Source organism: Schistocerca piceifrons, chromosome 4 (genome assembly GCF_021461385.2).
Source record: "Schistocerca piceifrons isolate TAMUIC-IGC-003096 chromosome 4, iqSchPice1.1, whole genome shotgun sequence".
In the NCBI taxonomy this organism is placed as follows: Eukaryota; Metazoa; Arthropoda; class Insecta; order Orthoptera; family Acrididae; genus Schistocerca; species Schistocerca piceifrons.
In genome coordinates this window covers 265,458,835-265,467,730 of record NC_060141.1, presented here as the reverse complement: position 1 = coordinate 265,467,730, position 8,896 = coordinate 265,458,835, and positions in this window count along the sequence as shown.

Genomic DNA, 8,896 nt, shown 5'->3' with positions numbered 1-8,896 from the left:
TGTAAATGAATGGTTTTGGCCTAAAACGAGAAGAATTTTGCCAGTAAAAATGCGATTTAAAACTATTTACCCAAGACGAATTTAGGATAAAATATATGAAACCTTAAATTACGAGGAACTACATAACAAATTATGACACTGGACCTGAGAAGAAAAGTACACTATGTGATCAAAAGTATCCGGACACCTGGCTGTAAATGCCTTACAAGTTCGTTCCGCCCTCCACCGATAGTGCTGGAATTCAATATGGTGTTTGCCCACCCTTAGCCTTGATGACAGCTTCCACTCTCTCAGGCATACGTTTAATCAGGTGCTGAGAGGTTTCTTGGGGAATGGCTGCCCATTCTTCACAGAATGCTGCACTCAAGAGAGGTATCGATGTCTGTCGGTGAGTCCTGGCACAATGTCGGCGTTCCAAAACATCCCAAAGGTGTTCTATAGGATTCAGGTGAGGACTTTGTGCAGGCCAGTCCATTACAGAGATGTTATTGTCGTATAACTACTCCGCCACAGGCCGTGTATTATGAACAGGTGCTCGAACGTGTTGAAAGATGCAATCACCATCTCCGAATTGCTCTTCTTAAAACATCAAAGTAGGCCTGTGCAATGATAGTCCATGGCAAACAACAAGGGGTGCAAGCCCGCTCCATGAAAAACACGATCACATCGTAGCACCACCGTCCCCGAATTTTACTATTGGCACTACACACGCTGACAGATGTTCACCGGGCATTCGCCGTACCACCCCCCCCCCCCCCCCGCCCCCCCCCCAATTGGATCGCTACATTGTGTACAATGATTTGTCACTCCACACAACGTTTTTCCACTGTTCAATCGTCCAATATTTACGCTCCTTACATTGAGTGAGGCGTCGTTTGGCATTTACCGGCATGATGTGTGGCTTATGAGCAGCCGCTCGACCATGAAATTCAAGTTTTCTCACCTCCCGCCTGTCATAGTACTTGCAGTGGATCCTGATGCAGTTTGGAATTCTTGTTTGATGGTATGGGTAGATGTATGTCTATTACACATTACGACCTCTTCAACTGTCGGCGGTCGCTGTCTGTCAACAGACGAGGTCGGCCTGTATGCTTTTGTGCTGTACGTGTCTCTTCACGTTCCCACTTCACTATCACATCGGAAACAGTGAACCTAGGAATGTTTAAGAGTGTGGAAATCTCACGTACAAACCTATAACACAAGTGACATCCTATCACCCGACCACGATCGAAGTCTGTGAGTTCCGCGGAGCGCCTGATTCTGCTCTCTCTCGATGTCTAATGACCACTGAGGTCGCTGATATGGAGTACCTGGCAGTAGGTGGCAGCACAATACACCTAATATGGAAAACGTATCTTTATGGGGGTGTCCAGATACTTTTGATTACATAGTGTAAGTTGAGCTATACGGGGTGATTTTTTCCACCATGTACAAACACTAGGGATTAATCGATGAGAGGATACGGAACAAAAAAGCTCAAATGAACTTATGTCCTGAAATGCATGGTTTCCATGCTGTTGTAGTTGTTGTTGCCTTCAGTCCAGAGACTGGTCTGATAGAGCTCTCCATGCTACTATATCCTGAGCAAGCTTCTTCATCTCCAAGTACGTAATGCAACACACGTCCTTCTGAATCTGCTTAGTTTATTCAACTCTTGGTCTCCCTCTAGTATTTTTATCCTCCATGTTGCCCTCCAGTACTAAACTGGTGATCCCTTGATTCCTCAGAACATTTCCTATTAACCGATTCATTCTTCTTGACAACTTGGCCACAAATTTCTCTGCTCGCCAATTCTATTCAGCACCTCCTCATTAGTTACTTGATCTACCCATCTGATATTCATCATTCTTCTGTATCACCACATTTCGATAGCGTCTATTCTCTTCTCGTCTAAATATACATCGTGCAACTTTCACTTCCATACATGGCTACACTTCGTACAAATACTTTTAGAAAAGTCTTCCTGACACTTAAATGTATACTTGATGTCAACAAATTTCTGCAGAAACGCTTTCCTTCCCATTGGCGGTCTACATTTTATATCCTCTCTATTTCGACCATCATCAGTTATTTTGCTCCCTAAATAGCGAAACTCATCTACTACTTTAAGTGTCATTTCCTAATCTAATTCCTTCAGCATCACCTGATTTAATTCGACTACATTCCATTATCCTTGTTTTGATTTCGTTGATATTCACCTTATATTCTCCTTTCAAGATGCTGTCCATTCCGTTCAACGGTTCTTCCAGGTCCTTTGCTGTCTCTGACAGAATTACAATTACCTCCAAATTTTTGTTTCTTCTCCATGGATTTTAATTCGTGCTCCAAATTTTTCTTTAGTTTCCTGTACTGCTTGCTCAGTATACAAATTGAATAACATCTGGGGTAGGCTTCAACCCTGTCTCACTCCCTTCCCAACCACTGCTTCCGTTTCATGCCCTAGAGTCTTATAACTGCCATCTCGTTCCTCCACAAACTGTAAATAGTATTTCGCTCCCTGTATTTGACCCCTGCCACTCTCAGAATTTGAAAGGAAGTATTCCAGTCAACATTGTCAAAGGCTTTCTCTAAGTCTACAGATGCTAGAAACGTAGGTTTGCCTTTCCTTAATCAATCTTCTAATATAAGTCGTAGGGTCAGTATTGTCTCACGTGTTCCATCATTGCTATGGTATGCAAACTGATCTTCCCCCAGGTCGACTTCTACCAGTTTTTCCATTCGTATGTAAAGAATTCGTGTTAGTAATTTGTCGCCGTGACTTATTAAGCTGATAGTTCGGTAATTTTCATACCTATAAACACCTGCTTTCTTTATTATATTCTTCTTGAAGTCTGAGGATATTTCGCCTGTCTCACACATCTTGCTCACCAGTTGGTAGAGTTTTGTCATGGCTGGCTCTCCCAATGCTATCAGTAGTTCTAATGGAATGACGTCCACTCCCGGGGCCTTGTTTCGAATTAGGTCTTTCAGTGCTCTGTCAAACTCTTCACGCAGTATCATATCACCCATTGTATCTTCATCTACATCCGCTTCCATTTCCACAATATTGCCCTCAAGTACATCTGCTTTGCATAGACCCTCTATATACTTCTTCCACCTTACTGCCTTCCCTTCATTGCTTAGAAGTGATTTTCCATCTGAGCTCTTGATATTCATACAAGTGGTTCTCTTTTCTCCAAAGGTCTATTCAGTTTTCCTGTAGGCAGTATCCATCTTATCGCTAGTGATATATGCCTCTACATTCTTACATTTGTCCTCTAGCCATCCCTGCTTAGCCATTTTTCACTTCGTGTCGATCTCATTTGTGAAACGTTTGTATTCCTTTTTGCCTGCTTCATGTACTGCACTTTTATATTTTCTCCTTTCATCAATTAAATTCAATATTTCTTCTGTTACCCTACGATTTCTACTAGCCCTCGTCTTTTTACCTACTTGATCCTCTGCTGCCTTCACTATTTCATCCCTCAGAGCTACCCATTCTTCTTCTACTGTATTTCTTTCCACCATCCCTGTCAATTTTTCCCTTATGCTCTCCCTGAAACTCTGTACAACCTCTGGTTCTTTCAGTTTATCCAGGTCCCATCTCCTTAAATTCCCACCTTTTTGCAGTTTCTTCAGTTTTAATCTACAGTTCATAACGAATAGATTGTGGTCAGAGTCCACATCTGCCCCTGGAAATGTCTTACAATTTAAAACCTGGTTCCTAAATCGCTGTCTTACCATTATATAATCTATCTGAAACCTTCCAGTATCTTCAGGCTTCTTCCATGTAAACAACCTTCTTTCATGTTTCTTAAACCAAGTGTTAGGTATGATTAAGTTATGCTCTGCGCAAAATTCTACCAGGCGGCTTCCTCTTTCATTCCTTACCGCATTCCATATTCACCTGCTGCTTTTCCTTCTCAACCTTTTCCTACTGTCGAATTACGGTCCCCCATGACTATGAAATCTTCGTCTCCTTTCACTATCTGAATAATATCTTTTATCTCATCATACATTTCTTCAATCTCGTCGTCATCTGCGGAGCTAGTTGGGATATAAACTTGTACTACTGTGGTAGGCGTGGGCTTCGTGTCTATCTTGGATACAATAATGCCCTCACTATGCTGTTTGTAGTAGCTTACCCGTGTTCATACTGTTTTATTCATTATTAAACCTACTCCTGCATTACCCCTATCTGATTTTGTATTTATAACCCCGTATTTTCCTGACCAGAAGTTTTGTTCCTCCTGACAACGAACTTCACTAATTCCCACTATATCTAACTTTAATCTATCCGTTTCCCTTTTTAAATTTTCTAACCTACCTACCAGATTAATGGATCTGACGTTCCGCTCTCAGATCCATCGAACGCCAGTTTAGTTTCTCCTGATAACGACGTCCTCCTGAGTAGTCTTTGCCCGGAGATCCGAATAGGAGACTATTTTACCTCCGTAACATTTTACCTAAGAGGACGCCATCACCGTTTAAACATACAGTAAAGCTGCGTGCCCTCGGGAAAAATTACGGCTGCAGTTTCCGTTTCCAGCCGTTCGCAGAACCAGCACAGCAAGGCCGTTTTGGTTAATGTTACAAGGCCAGAAAAGTCAATCATCCAGACTGTTGCCCCTGCAACTACTGAAAAGGCTGCTGCCCCTTTTCAGGAACCACACGTTCGTCTGGCCTCTCAACAGATACCCCTCCGTCGTGGTTGCATCTATATCGCTGATGCACGCAAGCCTCCCCACCAACGGCAAGGTCCATGTTTCATGAGGAGAGACCATTTATTCAATCATTTATTGTTAGAGAGACTGCGGTCTAATACGCTCTGTACCTTGCAGCCACAGCTACACTATCCATTGTTCATGGTTTCGTTCTTGAGGGTGGTACTTTGGGGTTGGAACACTTGCACGAAGTGACATTTGCACGGAGCCGGGGGTACCGGCTTTTCGCAGGTACAGGCACACTAAGAATTCTAGCAGATCAGCAGAAGTGCTCGTGCGACCTGACTCGCGCTCACATCATAGCAGTGAGCATTATGTATCGATGCATGGTGGCTCATTAACGCATTTCATGGAAAACTTATTTTTAAGGCTGTTGTATTGATGAGAACTGACAATGAATTTCAACATAATAAGAACTGACAATGAAATTCAACATCTCTTTTAATACACACATCAAAAAGAGTTTTGCATCATCCCGGTTCCCAGAACTCCTGAAGATAGACGCTGACTGTGGGTATTGTATCACAGACACAGTCCCTTTGACTGTTCAGAGATATAACTGAACCCGCCCAAAGATGTAAACAACCATGCATCAGGAGGGCCTATTAGACGGAGGGGGACCGACAGCCGATCAGTTCCAATCATTACTCCAGGAAGGAGGTACACGGCTCGTGTTGTCTGTAGTTAAACTATGTCTAGACGGTCAATACCGCGGTTCGGTCGCGTCCATACTGTTACTTTGTGCCAGAAAGGGCTCTCAACAAGAGAAGCGTCCAGGCGTCTCGGAGTGAACCAAAGCGATGTTGTTCGGACATGGAGGAAATACAGGGAGCCAGGAACTGTCGATGACATGCCTCGCTCAGGCTGCCAAGAGGCTACTGCTGCAATGGATGACCGCTACCTACGGATTGTGTATGTCTCGGAGGAACCCTGACAGCAACGCCACCATGTTGAATAATGCTTTTCGTGCAGCCACAGGACGTCGTGTGATGACTCAAACTGTGCGCAATACGCTGCTCTTCACCGATGAGTGTCGCACATGCCTTCAACCAGACAATCGTCAGAGAGGTGTTTGGAGGCAACCCAATCAGGTTGAACGTCTTAGACATACTGTCCAGCGAGTGCAGCAAGGTGGAGGTTCCCTGCTGTTTTGGGATGGCATTATGTGGGTCCGACATACGCCGCTGCTGGTCATGGAAGGCGCCGTAAAGGCTGTACGATACCTGAATGCCATCCTCCGACCGATAGCGAAACCATGTCGGCAGCATATTGGCGAGGCATATGTCTTCATGGACGACAGTTCGCGCCTCCATTGTGCACATCCTGTGAATGACTGCCTTCAGGATAACGACATCACTCGACTAGAGTGGCCAGCATCTTCTCCAGACATGAACCCTATAGAACACGCCTGGGATGGATTGAAAAGGGCTGTTTATGGACAACGTGGGGTTTTGCTTTCTCCAGAATACGTCGCACGTAGTTGCGGACAGGTCGCTGTATCCTACTTCTGGAACACCCTGTACACTACCTACAGTGTCATGGGATACGTGCAAATGTCAACACGTTCTCTCTCCGTACAAGTGTCACTCCGTGCATGTGTCACAAACTCGGTACTGTTCCTCATATGTCAGGCCCTAGTGCCTCGTCTGCCATAGTGATTGCTAATGTGTCCGATTCACTTCTATTGCTGACTCAGCTTGTGGTTGATGTGGTACAACGTTATACACAATGGTTCTGTATTCGAATCGAGTGCTTGCCGACACGGTGTTTACATATGGAAAGGCAAATGGCAATGGGCGGTGGGCAGCAAGGTTGTATCAGGAGACCTATCCCCGCCGACAACATCACAGGTTTCAGTTAAAATGGTTCAAATGGCTCTGAGCACTATAGGACTTAACTTCTGAGGTCATTAGTCCTCTAGAACTTAGAACTACTTAAACCTAACTGACCTAAGGACATCACACACATCCATGCCCGAGGCAGGATTCGAACCTGCGCGGTTTCAGACTGGAGGGCCTAGAACCACTCGGCCACTCCAGCCGGCACAGATTTCAGTGTTTCGCCTTTTTCTGAGACAGGGTCGTTTAAGGAAGCGGAAATCATGATAGACGTACTCGAAATGTTCGGACACCAGACTTGGAGGAAAATGTGATTAACACTGTGGAAGACGACCGCCGTGTCAGTACCAGGCAGTTGGCCCGCCAGTACATGGTAAGCCAGATGAGCCTGTTGCACGTTCTTTATGACTATTGTTACTGCCCTTACCACTTACAGCGTGTGCAGGACATACTAGCGACGAACTTTCCACATCGGGAGCAATTTTGTCACTGGTTTCTTCACCAGGTAACCACGATTCCGGGATTTGTCTCATCCATCCTATTCACAGATGAGGTCATTTTTACGCGGAGTAGTATCTTTAACTTTTATAACAGTCATCCGTGGGATAATAAGAAGAAGCCCCATGGTGTGGTGACAGCGAATCATCAGCATCGGTGAAGCCGGAAGGTGTGAGCCGGGATAATTGGCGACCATATTTTGGGATCAGTCTTCCTGGTCGATGGATCGGACGAGAGAGTACAGTTGCGTGGCCTACTCGTTCACCGGATCCCAACCCGTACGATTTCTGGTTACGGCATCATCTCTAAAACATCGAGTATGCAGAATCCATTCCAGACTTGGAGATCCTGGAGCAGTGTAGTCATACTGCCTTTTACACTGTTCACATGCAATCTGGCCGATGTGAACGTGTGAGACAGAACATGCTATGGCGCGTACACGCGTGCGTTGAGACACAAGGAAACAATTTTGAACATATACTGTTACTGTGGCTGCATTGTACAGCGCATATTAGACGGTAGTATATATATATATATATATATATATATATATATATATATATATATATTAAAAAACCTTTATAAAAAATACCTTTATAAATAAAGAACCTTTATAATTAATTTAACAATATCAACTCAAAAATTCAATGTCTCTGTACTAGTGTAAAAGGCATTACAGTTACGTAAATGGACATATGATCTTTTCCAAACATAGGACATCATCGTCAAATGTTACGATATATCGTAGCACCTGTGATACCCATACGTTTGTAAGCTCTTTGTATGTATCAAATACGTGGCGCGTAGTAGAAATCTTCTCAGTGACAAATCTAAAGTGTTTAGTGAGAAAAATTTACGTGTGCAACAATAAGAATACAGTGGGAACGCATTTATATCTGTTGGATGAATGTTACGAAAACAAACACTCCAAACTGATTTTTCACGTAAGTTACATGCAACGAAAATCTGTAATGCAACCATCTGTGTGTGGCGTGTTTATAATTATGTATTATTTATATTTTAGGACAATTAATCTGTAAAAAACACACCACATGTCATAAAGAAAGCGTGTAAACGGTCTGAGGATGAATCACAACGATTCGAAACCGGTAACGGTACCCTTTGAATAAAGGAACTAAAAGTAAATTTGTGGCTGGTTGCTGTCCTAACATCATCAACATTTGTCTTCAAACAACAGCCATGGTCTCCATCATGTCATCATATGACAAAATTGCATTGAGATAATATTGTTCTTAATATGTGCAATATTTAAAGCAGGTAAGATAAGTTCACTGGACAAAAAATTAGTCACCCCAATGCGCACGCACAGAAGATCGTTAAGTCTTTACAGAAGGAGCAGCGATAGAGTCACGTGCTCAACCGCGCATGCACTGCGTCTACGTTAACATAAGGCAATAGAGATCAATGGACACTTATGTTTCAAATAGACATCGTACTTAAACTTGGTTAAATGTAAGGACGTGACAGAGGGGCAAGAATGGGCAGTCATGTTCGTCCGAGCCCGTGGCCATAAGTTCTGTAAAGTTCCTGGATTTGATGGTGTTTCGCGGCGGACTATTCAATATATCTCATTTTCTAAGTCTCTAAATTCTGTGGTATTAATTAACAGACAAAAATTTCAGTTGATATTCTATGGTATTTTTTCAAGTTGGTGAAAATTCCCCCGTGAGACTGTCCTATACATAATTTGCCACAATTAAAAGTGATTTTGTATACTGCACTCTTCTCCAAAGACGCTGTCTTTGCAATTGGGGAAAAATTTTCCTATAGTGTTTTGCGCATAAAATGATCTTTCAGGGTTTCTGAATTTAATCTCTGCCCACAATGAGAAACGCT